Genomic DNA, 12091 nt, shown 5'->3' on the forward strand with positions numbered 1-12091 from the left:
AGCCTCCTTTTAAGAGGCTCGGATTGACCTTGACATATTTCAACCCTGGCTGCAACATACTTTGGAACATACTTCAGAAATTCTTCTGGCAATTACTTTAGAAATACCTCCAGAAATAGATTTGGTTTTACCCCTACCAATTGCTTTACAAATTAATTCGATTTAATTCGAGAAGTCCTTCGAAAATTCTTTCGAGAATTATTTTAGAAACTCTGCTGACAATTCCCATGGAAACATCTTCAGAATTTCTCCCGGATATTCCTATCGGAAGTTCTCCAAAATTTCTTTTGGTGCTCCCCTTATGCAAAACTATCTGCTGACTGTTAACTGGACGCAAAGTCTCTCATAGAAAAACGTGAACGGAATGGCGGAGACGTTTTGTGCAGAAATCGTGTCGTGGCTGCACTCTAATGTGCCGCATAAACGGCCTGCAGCGTCACCTTGGAACATCCGTGAACTAAAGCAACTGAAACGCACACGTAATGCACAGCAACGTAGGCTTCGCAACTTACGTACCCCCAGAATCCCGGAGACAGTACGTTGCCTTCATCGAGCCAGTAATGCATACCGCCATCTGAACGCATCTTTGTACGAGTTCAGTCAATCTTAAGAAGAAACCCTAGAGGATGTTGGAGGTTTGTAAATTCCAAGAGGAAGTCTGAATCTGTCCCATCAACCGTGTACCTAGATGAATCTAGTTCAGCTGCAATGACCGACGTAGCCTCTGCTGCATAGGAAGCTGAGTTAGCGGCTCTGAACGTGTAACGATTGTTTAGTGCACACGGCGTACTGCAACTTAAGCGCCACTCTCTGAGATTGAGAGGTTGATGACGCTGATAAAGTCCGGCCAAAGACTCCTTACTAGGGCAGGTTTGAAAGTGGCTCTATCACTCGAACACACCGACTTCCTCCTCCACGTTTGGAGGGAAAGCGAACTCGATGCGAAAAGGAAACAAATAATTAAAGGTCCAAAACGAACTGCTAAATGTTTCACAGGACTGACGTTATTAGATACAACTAGTTGAAGGGCAGTTGTAACTTAGAATCATAATTTATTACATGGCTAGTTTTCAAATGATACAATTTATCCATCTCAAGGGATGTGCTAGGTAACTTATACACTTTAATCTAATTTTGAGCTCAAAATAACCTTTTTATGCTTAATTAAATACTTGCGGTAACGTTGGGCGCCGTTGAAGATCGATGACGGGTTCATGCAAGGCATGCAGGGCTCAATTCGTGGTACCACGTTCGATTCCGGTAGACAGTCCGGGGCTACCAATCGTCAGCATGGACTACTGACGCCGGCGGAGGTTAGCCTTCTCCGGTCGACGATGCAAATAGCGTAAGCCCTCGACGTGGTAGCGATGATGCACCGTGGCCTTCGGTTGACCACTCCGGTAGTGAACGATGAAACAGCCCTCGACGCAGAATGCGGAGGCTCGTACTCCTGAAATTTCCACGGGCTTTGATACCGGAGAGGCGGTGGTGGAAGCGCGGCTTGTTTCCACCAGTGAGACGGGGGAAGTTAATGGGCCGTCTTCGGGGTTACTGCAGGGCAGTGATGATACGACTTCGATGTCTTTGGTCGCCCACGCCCGATGTATCGACGCGGCCTTCTTCGGTGTTTCCGTCGCGGACGGAACGGGTCAGGGCCTGCAGATCTCCTGGTACGACCGTCTTGTCTTGTTTGGCTTGGCCGAACACAGGGCAGAAAACGCCCCTGAGGTAGTTTGGGTGCACAGACCCTCAACGCGGCCCGAGCAGCACAAGTCAGACAAAAATGGTTGCAGCAACTTAATTGTGACTGAATCCGGTCACATATAAGTAGCAGTAACTTATGTGGAACATGTGTGCTGCTAGGGGGGTTGTGGAGGCGAACAGCGACGAGACCAGGAAGTCTTCGACCGTCCCGGAGGCCTGAGGGCGTTACCAGGGCTGTTATGGCTGGATGAGCTTACACGCGGGCTTGGAATGGTTGGCGACAGTCGCGATCACGTGGCCGATGATGTATTCGTGGTATTCGACCACTCCGGACAAAAACCCCACGTTAGCAGGAGATTCTGGGACCTGTTAACATGCCTAAGTTAGCGTGATTCTTAAATCTCTATCCCATGCTTACCGTAAACTCCAATAATGAACCCTGAACCACGTGGAGTTGAGTATCATAAATTCTCTAGCTGCGTACAATGGCGTTTCTATAAATTTAGAATGTATAAACATCACTGCCATAAGACTATCGGATCTCCCTAGCTCACCTTATTGCACCGTTTTAACAAATGCACGTTTTCGGTTTTTTAAAAAATAAATTCGAATCACTTCTCGATACTTTTCAAATTTACACTATTCGTATTGGCAATCCGACATCGACTAATCCCACTACGCATCTCACAGTTCGGTTGGCCTTGGCCTTCATAAAATTCGCTCGTTCACACCATACAATGGGACAAAGAGTTCACTCTCCCAGTCCACGAGCGTAGGTAGCACGTCGTCGTCCCATTTGCATGGTCCATACCACTTGGTACGACTTTGCATCTAACCCATACTCTGAGGCGGAGAAGAGTGGGCCCGAAAATTAGTACCTAGTCAATGAGTACCCAGAACCGACTTTCATGCTGTCAGCCTTTTTTTTCTCTACTCTCAGGCAGATGACGTTACCGTTTGGCTGCCGTTTATGTAATAAGGTAAAGGGTCTATAGTGGACCCTTACTTGTGTTACAAACGTTCCGATGAATGCAGTTGACCATAAAACATTTACGATAACGCCAGAAATGATCATGGCGGCAGCATCAAAGATGAAGAATTCCCACTCTTCTGGACCTGACGGCATTCCAGCCGTAATATTTCGTCGCTGCGATGTCGACTACACGGACCTGAAAGCTGCCTTTGGTAAAATTGACCACCGTATACTTCTTTGTAAATTATCTCGACTTGGATTCTTCGTACAACTACTGTCCTAGCTGAATTCGTATCTAACTGACAGAGCATTGCGTGAGGAAATTGGCTCCTGTCTTTCGTCGACTTTTTCTAATACGTCTGGGGTCCCGCAAGGTAGCAATCTCGGTCCTCTCTTGTTCGCATTGTTCTTCAACGACGTGACGTTGCTACTGCGAGGTGGTTGTAAGCTTGTATATGCAGACGACTTGAAGCTGTATTTTATTGTACGTTCAATTGAAGACTGTGAACGCCTCCAAGCGCTGCTCAATGTATTCATCGCGTGGTGCAGCAATAACAAGTGTCCCTAAATGCGTGGTGATAACATTCCATCGCATTACATCACAAATTGTTTTCGACTATTGCATTAACGGATTATCGCCGTCCAGGGTACAACAAGTAAAGGACTTAGGTGTTATGCAACATGCTAAATTGTCGTTCGACGAACATCGCTCGCCTGTTATCTCTAAAGCCACTCGTCAGATGGGTTTTATCGCCAAGATTGCTAAAGACTCTACAGACCTATATTGCCTGAAATCACTCTACTGTGCCTTGGTTCAACCCATATTGGAAACAGCTTAGATTGTTTGGGCTCCATACCAGGTTTCATGGTGTTTAATGGTTGAATGCATACAGAAGCGATTTATTCGACTAGCCCTGCGAAACTTGCCCTGGCGAGATTCTTCAAATCTTCCTCCGTATTCTAATCGGCGTAGACTTCTAGAGCTGGACACGTTACAACGACGAACGGAGATCCAGTAAGCGTTGTTTGTTGGGAAGCTTCTAACTGGAGAAACTGACTCACCGCATCTACTGTCACTTTTGGATTTCGGTACACCTCCAAGACTGTCGCGTACCACGAATCTGCTACAACCCAGATTCCACAGAACGTCATTTGGATATCACGAGCCGGTTACAGCGTGCCTCCGAATGTTCACGCAGGTGGAGAACTTTGGTCAGGTGTCTAGTAGATTTTCGAACAAGCTGTTAATTTAGTGTTAATTTAGTATTGTAGTAATTGTAATTTCATATTACAGTCGCCTCTCCACATCTCGATATTGAAGGGGCCATCGAGTTAGGGAGAGATCGAGGAATAGAAGGAAAATTGAAATGGGTACTAGATCCAAAAAAGCTCGTTGTTATGAAAAACGACAACAAACCAAATGTCGTTTCCTGTTGTTGATGTATTTGTGATTGTCCAAAGGTGGTCTAGTAGTCTAAAAATTTGAACATATCGACATAAGGAGAGTGAATCCTAAACAAAATATGATCAGAACTCATCGAAATACAGAGATATCGAGATAGGGAGGTTATCGAGATGTAGAAAGCCCAAATCTCGCGCTTAGTTTCATAGGGGCGTAACTGTATTCATCGATTTCTCTTAATCGATTTTATATTTTGTTAATAACTCAATTGTTTCAACAGCTACAACCGTGATTATTGATTCTAGTGCAAGATATAATCATCCTTTATCACACCAAACCATTAAATCATCGACAAACTAGCGCAATTCGGTACAATAATTAAAAGAAAACATCGACGAAGAGAAATCGATTAATACATTTACGCCCCTATGAAACTAAGCGCGAGAAATGTATGCACATTGAAGGGACTGAGGGAACCATCGACATAGGGAGAGATATCGAGATATAGAACATCGAGATGTAGAGAGTCGACTGTATATCATTTATTAAGACTTTGGGTCAAATGAATAAATTATTAACAAATTAACAAAGATGTCTACAAAAATTCACTCAGAAAACTCTTCAGGATTTTAACGGAAATTGCCTTCAGGAATTCCACCAGAATATCCTTCAGAAATTCAACCGCTTTCGCTTCCACGAATTTCTCCATAAATAGGGGAATTCTCCCAAAAGATCCTCCAGGCACTTCTGCAAAACTGGCCTCTAGAAACCTTCGAAACATTTTTTGCAGCAATCCATCTAAAAATTCCTCCGGTAATTTCTCCAAATATTCATCCGCAAACTCGTATTGAAATTATTCAGAAAATTACTCCAGGAATTGTTCCGGGAAATTCATCATTCATGAAGAAAGAAGGTTAGAATTTTTGGGGGAGTATTCAAAAATGTTAGTGAAAGTTTTATGAGGTAATTACTTGAGTATTTCTTTAAGACAATCGAGAATGAATTCTTGATATGAACCCCTGGAGGAATTTTTTGATAAATTCTTGAAATAATTTTTGGTGGATTTCTCGATGGATTTCTAGGAGAAATTTTCGAAAAAATATATAAAAGTATTTAGGGGCTGTCCAGAAACCACGTGGTCATATATGGGGGAGGGGGGGTTTGGAAAATGACGACGATAAGTCACAGGGGGGGAGGGGGGTGTTGCTCTCGAACCACGTGGTTTTTTTTACACGAAAAACTTTTGGTGAATAACAATAACGGTGTAAAAAATACAAAGCATTAACATTTAATGATTTAATCATTGAACGCAAAGCGAGATGATGCCCACGTAGCGTCTTTTCAACTCAGCGTTAAAAAGACGTAGGTGTGCATCGGAAAAAAACCGGCAACGCAGCGTCAGTCGCAACGCCGATGTATATCTGCGTTATTTGACCATCTTAGCCTTTGATCCTATTTCCATAAAAAAACGAAAAACATGTTGCGATTCAGTCTTAATTTCCACAAAAAAAATTGGAAAGGAAAAAAGGAAAAAAAAATTTAAAAAATTTCGCCGCACCACGCCACCGCCACAGATGGTTTTTGGCATCACGCCGCCGACACTTTTGCATCAGCGGACTGCAACTACAATTTTGAAAATTGTTCATGTTTTTCAAAATGTACAATGAGAGTTCATGTTTTTACGAAATGTAGGCAATGAACTGTGTACATTGGGGTAACTACAGGGGGGCTAGGGGGGGCTATAGCCCCACCTAGAACTAAATTAGCCCCCCTAGAATGTTTGCCACTTTGCATGAATATTGTACTTATCTGGCTCTCTGATCATATATAGGCGTAACTGACAAGGATAAGTTCTCTTCATTCACATCTCTCTCTCTCTCTCTACAAAACATTGAATCTATTTTAACAAATTTGAAAAATAGTACGCTTCCTTGATTCTCCAGCGCCAGATATCATTACTTTAGGAAATTGGAGTAGGAATAGTGATTCCATGCTGATGCAATGCTGATTGAATAAATAATAGAAGCAACAGACTAAGAAAACAAATACAATTTCTAAAATTTTGATTAGATAAATAAAGTTCTAGTGGCATGTCTGTATGGTCCTAATATTGATACAGCATAAAATGTTGGACAAATTGTTCAAGGAACACAGAATGCTTAGCATATTGGCATATTTCTAAAAAATCCAGATTTAAAATTGGTTTTCTCAGCAAGTATTAAATCTTTACATATTTAATTTTACATTTTAAGTTTTTACAGAGTTTTGCGAGTATATTTAATTAAACCTATAGATAGTAGTATTCCACTATCTATAATTAAACCTAGCGTGTTCAGAAATAGTTCTTAAAGATGCATGGCCTTTCTGAAAGAATTATCAAAAGAATCGTTCTAAAAAAGTGAGAGCCAAATACTACGTATCATATGTCTGTATCGATCCAGATATTTTGAAAGCATTTCTTTCTGTAGCTTCGAATGGTAATTTGGGGGATTTTTCTGCTATTTCCAGAAAATCAATTAAGAGATTCCAGAAAGGCAAAATCTTGAGTTTTCAAGAAGACGTAACAAAAATTTAAATGAGAAAGAAATTGGAATTCTTTCGGATGGATAAAACTCCACAGGCGTCTTCCCGAGCAACACACATGTTGTAGAGTAGTTACAGTTACTCGAATGCAACCAAATTTGGTCTTATATCTTATTTGCATCGTCGCCAAGTGATGAACAAGTTTTCAACAGTTCCTGATGATATTCAATTTTTTAATAGTTTAGCGCCTTTATTTAATTGTTTCTAATGATTGTGCAAAATCTTAAACAGTTTGTCGATCGATCGATAAAAAAATCATCAAAATCGGCTGAGTTATTATTAGTTCATACTTCCTGACCACTTTTCGTGACGGTCTTAAATTTGATTCTGCTGAATGACCCCCCCCCCCTATATTTTCCCGTAAGACGTATTCTACGTCAAAAAATTCCATTGGAAATTTAGAATTCTTCCTTTGTAGATTCATTATTGCCCAGGATTTTGAAAATAAATTTTCGAGATTCTGTAAACAAAAGTCACCTGGAATTTTTTTTCTAATTTATACTGGAAATTCTTCGAATTTGATGTTTATTGGAATTTTCATCGTAAGTATGCATTTCGGATCCTTCTACGGATTCTTCTAGTTCTTAAAAAATTTCTACCGAACATTTTCGGAACTCTTCCACAGAATTTCGGAAAAAAAGTCGTTGAAATTTTAAAGATTTTTCCGTGGAGACTCCAAAAAATTTCTTGTCAATATTCTGAAGGGTTTCCCTTGCAGCTCCAGAATAAATATATTTAAAATTAATCCAACAACAAATGTAGGCAATAATTTAGGTTTAAGAAGCCTAGTTTTTATGATATTGAACAATTAGGATAATTGATCGAAAAATTTAATAATGCACCTAAATGTTCTAAATGCACAAAATTCTAGTAGTGCGTATGAAAAAGGTTATGACATAGAGAAGCTTGCATTTAAAAAATCAACATGAAATTCTAATTAATAATAATGCTTTCTAAATTCATAAAAGGGTCTTAGAACTAAGGATATTCCTGCGATATAGAAAAAAATTCAGTGTTCCAGAAAAAAACACTCCAATCCCTAAAACAATCTAGGTTAAATAATAGTGTTATAATAACAATTGAAATTCAATTCCAAAACAAATCTCAACCCTTTCAGGACGGATGGGTCATATATGCCCAGCGTTTTAGATTGTCTATAAAATCACAAAAGAGAGCTAGGCCACCATTTTCTTCAGCAAAATTGTTCATCTAGATATTGGCTTTACAGAAAAAATATGGGAGCTCGAGACCTTGGGAAGATTTCGATTCTAAGAGCATGCAAATGAAGTTGAAATGTTTGAATCGTGAACCACATTGTTTCATCATTCTGAATACTCAGATAAGATGGGTCATCCTGAACGTTAAGCCAGTGATTAATATTCAGGAATACGAGATGCTCAAGGTACTCCAAAATGTTCTCAAGTTCAGCCCACGATATCCAGATCAATCAAGACATTTGCAATGTCTTCATCATCGGTATATACCCAATTCGATGTAATAAGTATATGATCCTAATTTCCATTAACATGAGATCCAATAGACAAGGTACCCAAAATTATCTAGTCAACATCAAGTTGCACAATGACAATGAGGTTTGTTCGCAAACTTTTTCTATAGGGCCTTAGAAGCACTGGGTTCACGGACTTGAATGATTAAGTAGTTCAAATTACGACTTCCAGGACGTTTTGTATATGCTAAAATGTTTGTAGTAGCTTGTATAAATAATAATTGAAGTCATATCAACCCAATGAACCTACTGGGATATTATATCATGCATCATTAATATGTTGGTTAATTGGATAAATCGAATGATCCGAACTCCAAAATAATAATTGGTCTATAATACATTCATTACTCTATGAGTCGCTTATGAAAGGACCATTGACTAAAGCATATTCGATATGTGGAATAGAAGTTCCTTGGAAAATTATTCGAAAGAACCTTCAGAGTAACTGAGAAAATATGTTTATTATGACATCATTGGCTTCCACGAGTCGATGCTAAAATAAAATTTCAATAGAGAATTAGAAATTTTGAGAGATGAGCCAGCTCTGGACTGAAAATCTATTTACATAAATATGAATTTCTGTCTGTCTGAACCTTATAGACTCCGAAACTACTGAACCGATCGGCGTGAAAATTTGTATGCAGAGGTTTTGGGGCCGGGAAGGTTCTTAAGATTCGAGACCCCTCACTCCTTTTGAAAGGGGGCTCCCATACAAATGAAACAAAAATTTCTGCATAACTTGAGAACTAATCAATTTTAGGCGAAACGAAGTTCGTCGGGTCTGCTAGTTATAAATAATTATAAAATAAGAATTTTCTATAAAGAAATCAAAATGTTCCACGAAAAAGTAACAAAATTTTCATGAATAAATCAAAGCGATAAACAATTACAAATGTTTCCAGAAAAAAATTCTTTTCCACAAAAATATTTTTTCCACAAAATATCTTCTTCTATATTATTATTATCTATATAATAAAAACGAGTTGAGATTCTCTTCCTGACGATTTAACTGGCGAAGAGGTTGACCGATTTGCAAGATTTTTTCTCTAACCGATTTGTTTTGGGATCCGCAAGGTTTCTAAATACAAAAAGTTGATGAATTTAACGGGGAAATGTAAAAAATCATTAAAATACAATTTTGGGTCTGCTGTTGAGGAAAACAAAACAAACGCACGGAAATTGATCTAGAGTGCGGTGCTGCAAATAGTTCATTGTGATATTTGCAACACCCGGGCAAAGCTGGGTATTTTCCGCTAGTATTTAATAAAAATGAGTTGAGATTTCCTTCTTGACGATTTATTTAACTCGCGACCGGGTTGACCGATATGCAAGATTTTTCCCTAATCAATTCGTTTTGGGATCCGCAAGGTTTGTATATACAAAAAGTTGGTGAATTTTGGGTCAGCTGTTGAGGAAAACAAAACAAACGCACGGAAATTGATCTAGAGTGCGGTGCTGCAAATAGTTCATTGTGACATTTGCAACACCTGGACAATGCTGGGTTTCTTTCACATCAATAAAGAGCAATGAAAAAATAAGAAAATTTACATTGAGAAAATACTAATAAGCAATCAAATTGATAACATTTTCCATGAACTTCAAACGCTTTTAAAGAAGAGGTAATCTATGGAAAAATGCTCAATTTATATATTACTAGCTTTATGTACCCGGCCTTGCTCGGAATTGCCAGTTTGGTTTTCAGTTTTTTACAATCAGAAAAAGATAAAACCAATCGGTCAACAGAGTAATTGTGTTAACTTATTGATACTTCGTCATTTGACTAATAAAAGGCTTTTGGAAGCATTGACTGATCTAGAAAAAGGGATCTTTGGTTTGAATAGGCTTATTCCTGGCAAACGTCATTTGCTAAAAAAGGAAAAACATCCACCGATGCTTTATTCCGGACAAACGCCCATTTTTAAAGAAGGGATAACACTCACCATTTCCTTATTCCGGGCAAATGCCTTCTTTTAAAGAAGCAATCACATCCACCATCCAGAAGGAAACACATTTTTTATTGCTTCTCACTGGGCAAACCATGATTCCGATGAAGGGTAACAATAATCATTGCTCTATACCCAGCAAATGCATGCTTTCTATGAAAGATTTTTCTGATGCTGTTCATAATTATCCCAAATGCCCTTCATATCAAATGACCTAAAGCCAAATATTGTTATGTTAAGGGCCTGCTTCATTCAGGGATATGTCATTTTCAGGGAAGTTGAGATCATTATTGGGGAAATGTTATTAACGGGAAAATGTTATTGTCAAGGATTTGCTATTTTTAAGGAATTTGGGAAATTTGTTTTCGGTGCATTGTACAATGTGAAAGAACCTCGAATGAACTAAATAAGAGGGATTTTAAATTAAGACGTTTTCTGAACAATACTTAACCCCAACAACCTCCTGCATCCCAAAAGTTTCTCCCAGCCTCTATATAATAATTTTGGGCAGAGAATATGTTTTTACAAAATTGTTTGAATTGACCCATGCGGTAAAAAGGTATACTAAACTGTTCGTTTAATAAATATACCATCTCTCTCATTCAGCTATGACACTCCTATCCAGTCTGATATAGTCTTCCTTAAACAGAGAATACGGGTTCCAAATTTAGTGGACATCGGCAAATGGGTTCAAAAGTTATGCTGAATTGATCGATAACTAAACAATACCCCTCTCTCACACCATCCCCTTTTAAAATTACCTACCCACATCCACTTAAGTTGTTTCCTTAGGACATACAATATTTGATACAAATTTAGTTCAAATCGGTCATTGGGTTCAAGACTTCCATTAATTGATCGATTGTTGAACAATACCCCTCCCTCCATACCCTCCCTTTTTCAAAGCGCATCCCTAATCACGCTATCGTCGTCTCCTTAATATGAAGAATGTGTGTTCCTAATTTGGTAGAAAACGGCCAATGGGTTCAGCAGTTACACTGAGTTGATCAATAACTGAGCAATACCCTCCCCACAACCTTTTCCAAAAGCATTCATAATCCCCCTATCATCGTCTCCTCTAGATAAAGAATGTGTGTTTCAAATTTGGTTGAAATCGGCCAAAGGGTTCAAAAGGTACACTGAGTTGATCAATAACTTAGCAATACACTTCCCTCCACACCCTCCCCCTTTTTCAGAGAGCATCCCTAACCCCCTCTATCATCGTTTCCTTAAGATAAAGAATGTGTGTTCCAAATTTGGTTGAAATCGGCCAAGGGGTTGAGAGGCTACACTGAGATGATTAATAACTAAGCAATACCCCTCCCCGCACATCCTCCCCCTTTTCCAAAGAACATGTTTAGCCCCCCTCCATTGTCGTCTCCTTAAGATAAAGAATGTGTGTTCCAAATTTGGTTGAAATCGGTCAAGGGGTTCATAAGGTACACTGAGTTGATCAATAACTTAGCAATACCCCTCCCCTCACACCCTCCCCCTTTTCCAAAGAGCATCCCCAACCCCCTATCGTCGTCTCCTTAAGACCAAGAATGCGTGTTCCAAATTTGGTTGAAATCAGCCAAGGGGTTCAGAGGCTACACTGAGTTGATTATAAACTAAGCAATACCCCTCCCCGCACACCCCCCCCTCTTTTTTTTCAAAGAGCATGCTTAGCCCCCATCCATTGTCGTTTCCTTAAGATAAAGAATGTGTGTTCCAAATTTGGTTGAAATCGGCCAAGGGGTTCAGAAGATACACTGAGTTGATCGATAACTAAGCAATACACCTCCCCCCACACCCTCCCTTTTTTTCAAAGAGCATTCCTAACCCCCCTATCGTCGTCTCCTTAAAATAAAGAATGTGTGTTCCAAATTTGGTTGAAATCGGTCAATGGGTTCAGAAGTTATGCTGGAACATACATACAAACATACATACAAACATACAAACATTGAGTTTTATATATATATATATATATAATATATAAA

General features: G+C 39.3%; 1 protein-coding gene and 1 long non-coding RNA gene across 2 annotated transcripts in view; both read right to left on the reverse strand.

Moving 5' to 3' along the window:
• LOC134221411 (elongation of very long chain fatty acids protein 4-like) overlaps positions 1–12091 on the reverse strand; it is a 49706-nt gene that overhangs the window by 13889 nt on the left and 23726 nt on the right. The window lies entirely within an intron of this gene.
• On the reverse strand, positions 1904–2392 carry LOC134221412 (uncharacterized). Its single transcript, XR_009982349.1, has 3 exons — positions 2259–2392; positions 2123–2198; positions 1904–2070 (listed from the first exon to the last, which is right to left on the reverse strand). It is a non-coding gene; the product is annotated as an uncharacterized LOC134221412 (long non-coding RNA).

This window comes from Armigeres subalbatus, chromosome 3 (genome assembly GCF_024139115.2).
Source record: "Armigeres subalbatus isolate Guangzhou_Male chromosome 3, GZ_Asu_2, whole genome shotgun sequence".
Lineage (NCBI taxonomy): Eukaryota > Metazoa > Arthropoda > Insecta > Diptera > Culicidae > Armigeres > Armigeres subalbatus.